At 41.0% G+C, this 4,644-nt stretch overlaps 1 long non-coding RNA gene across 1 annotated transcript; it reads left to right on the top strand.

The window, feature by feature from the left end:
* On the top strand, positions 1-2,145 carry LOC142776815 (uncharacterized). Its single transcript, XR_012887817.1, has 3 exons — positions 1-185; positions 1,505-1,590; positions 1,955-2,145. It is a non-coding gene; the product is annotated as an uncharacterized LOC142776815 (long non-coding RNA).
* Positions 2,146-4,644: the final 2,499 nt, after the last annotated feature.

The raw sequence follows: 4,644 nt of genomic DNA, 5'->3' as shown, positions 1-4,644 counted from the left end.
GTCGCTCTCTCTGTCTCATCGTCTTTCAAATGCGTTGCGTTGGTCTGGGGTCTTGGTCGCTGTGTGTGTTCTAGCGAACAGGCGCATATTCAATGGTGGTCACGCATGACACCGTGTTCGAAGTGACGCTCGGATTAAGGAATATTCATGGAGTGGCGGACACGGACAACGTGGGCCTGTTAACGGTGAGTGTACTGTTTTCGTAGGTAGTAATCATACAGCGCTAGCTGGGCGCCTGCAGCAGCTCTGCCGAAGTAGGCTGCCAGCCATTTACAACAGCATGCGTTCGCGGGCCTGTTGCAGATGCCCGATTAAACGTGTGACTTAACGAATTCACACTGCTATGCGCGATGTTGTGTAAGTTCCTGGATCACTCATACAGTGAGTGATGTGATCACTTAACAAGGGCGGGATTAGTTGCTGATCGCACATTGTCTCTACACTGCACAAAGTGATTGATATTGTTTTAAGATGTGCTTTGGGCTACATCGTAATAACATTTCTAATAATACTCAAATGTGCAACGTGCTTCTGTAGGTGTAAGCGTAAAAAAAGAAAGAAAAAGCAAAAATTATGTACAGAGACGCACTGCACGAAATGGCTTTTTTTTTTTTTGCTTAAAGACGGTATAGTTCGAGGCGCTGATATGCCGCGATGCTCCCAGCACGTGCGCCTCGGTCTTTTAAGCTATTTAGGACAAGTGCCACCAGCAACAGGGAAAGATCTAGCAGACTTCCAAAGGCGCGTTGTTGTGGCCATCGCCGTGCGTTGTTTTCCCTCGTTTCTGTTTGCTGTTTTCGTGCTTCGCTTTCATCTGCGATAATGTTCGGCGTTATAACAGATTCGAGAGAGTATACGTGACTGTTGGAGCTATGTGTGGTTGCTCTAGCATAAGCCATGGCTGCTGCAACGTAGTCGGCGTCCGCGCGCGTTGGTGTCGTTCGAGCGCTCTTACTTGCGTGATTGTGTTTAACTGAGTATTTAGGCACGGATTGCGTTTGTAAATCCCGTAGTCAATAATCGCTAATAGCGTGCCTCTGACTGCCATCAGAGGATGGGCTTGGTTGTCGAAATATGCCAGACGCTTTTTCTGAAAGCAAGCTTTGAAATTTTTTTTAAAGAAGTACTTTCATACGTGCATGGCAGTGCCTATTGCAGGCCCGCAACTCTTTAAAAACTGGACGAGCTATCACATCTTTTATCAAATTACAATGAATTAAGATGATTGAATTATAGATGACGAATTTCTGTGCTAGATTAGGTGCACAAAACACATGTTTGCAGCCCTACGTCTAGAAAGCAGGCAAATAGGAAGCACAGCGTCAAATTTGGATTAGATTCCATTGACGGAGCGTCTTGTGAGGGTAGAAAGAACGAGAAAATTGTTCATTTTTGATGCCCTTATAGAGGCAGTCAGAATCGCACTGATTGGTGACTTGTAACAATTCCTCAGATTGTTAGAGGCGTGATTAAAGTCAGTAAATATTTTACTTTTTTTTTGCAGACCTCTTCGCTAGTGCCACGCCGAAGATCATTTGTTCTCATGTAAAAGGGAAAGCAAAGATGTCTTCACTGTTTGTACATGAAGAGGTAAGTTTCTTTTGCATTTTGATTAATGTTACATGTTCTGAACGTTGTACTTTAGGAATTGTTTTTCACACTGGCTCACTACCCTAGAAGCAATTTGATTCTTAGGTGAGTTCAGGCTTTCGTAAGTGCCATTTTTGAGCTGTAGTCTTACACTTCACCTCATTTCGGGAATTTGCTGTATGCTGGAAAACTCTTATCTTTATCATACGAAATTATTGGAATGTATGGGTTGTAGGCTTCGAGTTCAGTGTAATGTCAATTACACGCCATTTCGAAGGATACACACTACACATTCTTTATATATGGTGCTGCCAGAACAGCACGAACATCCTTTTATGAGAAGTCATATTTGCTCTTATTACAGGATGAGAGGGTGCCGCTGACGTCCTGCGTAGTCTACCCCCCGGCCCCAGCCTAGAGCAAGCCTACTTCCTGAACCTCCACATGGATAACCGAAAAATCTTCCGTGTCAGTAATGACGAAGAAGGAGTGACAGCACTGATGAGTTGATTTTTTTTATTTTCAACATTGTCTACGGCCGCAAGGCCTTTAACAACCACCTTGATTGAGCGGCTTTTTCTCGGCGTGAGTTTGGAGTTTATCAAAGAAGTTGTTCAGGCAGTACGACGCTGAAAAGTTTAGTGTCACAATGCCTGAACAACTTTTTTTAGTGTGGTCATGGTAGATGAACAAACATTGTTATTTGTGTAAGTTATTTTGCTTAGATGTAGCTGGACCATTCCATGCCAAACGTCCCAGCCACTTTGGCGACCATCTAAATTGTATTTAAAAAAAAAGTGCTGGCTTACTGCGTTGAAAGCAGTGAACTGCTAGAATATTTCAGCGAGAAAAAAAGTTTTGTTCATGTGGCTGGCTTATAACTTCCTGGCATAATGCCGTCTGTGTGCTGTTGGTAGAAAATTTTGTTTTAAAACTACCGCTTATTTTTTCTAAAGCAAATTCGGTCTACCTGTTAAGTAAATGTGCTTCTGTAAGGTATTTGAAGCTCAATAATAATAGTGCAATTTTTTTGCCACATTCGCTTCCAAGAATAAAGCCAAAATGTGTTATGTTTGCATTTTTTATTGCAATATTGCACTTTGTATAAATATCTGAGCAGTGAATACTTACTCCACAGAAGGTATATTTTGAGGAAAAAATATCTTTAGACCTCTCAAGCTGCTGAAATATACGAGAAAATATCACGAATTTCACAAAATTGTGATTTTTGTCCGTATTGAGATGCAATTTGCTCCATGTTGTGATATAATGAAAACTCATCATTATACCTAAATTGTAAGAAAATGGAATTCTTTCTGTAATAAAAATCTTATCGCAAAAAGGACAGGAAAGAGCGCTGTCAACTGAATTTCATTGAAGGTGCTACGAGCGTTTTTATACTGAGCACAAGACCAGGGCTCATCTGCAACAACACATGTGTGACCATGACAAAATAATTTTAACCGAGAAAAGAATACTCTTTTTCGGAAAAGATAAGTGAAGGTGTACTGATGCATTGATCCTTGGCCTTCCTGATAAAGAGAGTTCTAAAATCTCTCATTTTTCTGCTTGCTTTTTTTTTCAAAAACCGTGTTTTATGAAACCTAGGACTACACTTACATGCTTTACGGTGTCCGGCCATGAGACTACTATAGCCCTTCTTAACATTTAAAGCATGCTGTCTTGCTTGATCATTGAAGCATTGCTCAGTTTGTCCTATGTTTACTTTTCCACATGTTAGCGGTATCTTATACACATTAGATTGGCATTCAGTAAACCTATTCTAGTGACGAATGGTGCAAGATTGACTATTCCTGTTGCTGTAAGTACATGCACTTTTGAAAGCTTGCAAGGGGTGGAAAACAACAATGTCATATCTGCTGGCTCTTTTCCTAAAATTGTGAGACACCTTATGTACGTAGTACCGTGTGACATGCAAAGGTGATTGGTCATTCTCTTTTTCTTTTGGTCCTGTTCGCTTTAACTTTACTTTCTGCTGGAGGGTTTCGCAAACAAGTGTGATGATGCTGTTGGGGTATTGGCTGGTGCTATCAGCCCAGGAGTGCTAAGAATGTTCTGCCTTTTGATAGTGGGCATTCAAAATTAGTAGAAAGAGGAATTGATACCACATGTACTCAGGCCACCCTTCAGAAGTCATGTTAGCACAAGGGTGAGGTCAGGTTTAAAAACCAGATTAAAAAACTAAAAGATGCTGGGTATCCCAACAGAATCATCACACCCGTTTGCAAAACCCTCCTGCAGAAAGTAAAGTTAGACAGGACCAACAAAAAACAATGACCAAAACCTTTGCATGTTATACCACATCATGTGTCTCACAATTAAAAAAATAGCCAGCAGATATGATATTAGCGTGTTGTTTTCCACCCCTTGCAAGCTTTCAAAAGTGTGTGTACTAAACAGCAACAGAAATAGTCAATCTTGCGCTATTCGTCACGAGAATAGGTTTACTTAATGCCAATTTAACGTTTGTAGAAGTATTTTTTATCAGGTAAACCAATGATCAGTGCATCACTACACGTTCACTTATCCTTTCTGAGAGGAAGTATTCTTTTCACAGTTAAAGATTATTTTGTAGTGCTCACACGTGTCGTCGCGCATGAACACGGTTCTTGTACTCCGTATAAAAGCGCTCGTAGCACATTCATTGAATTCAGTTGACAGTCGGTGCTCTTTCCTGTCCTTTCTGTCTCTTCCTAAAGTTGTCACGCTGTGACTAGCACGCAACCACAATGAACCAACTCTCCCAAATTAAGCTCTTGTTACGTAACACGTAGACCGAGTTTCGTATGAAAAGAAGGAGCGGTGCTATTAAAATAAAATTTTTAACATACAACACCTAGACGGCATTCCAGGAAGTTCAGAAGGCAGCCACGTGACCAAATATTTTTCCTCTCCTAAATATTCCAGAAGTTCACTATTTTCAATGCAGCACGAGTTTTTCGAATACATTTGAGATGGTTGCCAAAATGGCTGGGACATTTGGCATAAAGTGACCCAGCTGTGTCATTAGCCATAATTATGCATTACCTCTTT

This window comes from Rhipicephalus microplus, chromosome X, assembly GCF_043290135.1.
Source record: "Rhipicephalus microplus isolate Deutch F79 chromosome X, USDA_Rmic, whole genome shotgun sequence".
Lineage (NCBI taxonomy): Eukaryota > Metazoa > Arthropoda > Arachnida > Ixodida > Ixodidae > Rhipicephalus > Rhipicephalus microplus.
This window is presented reverse-complemented; position numbering and strand designations above follow the sequence as displayed.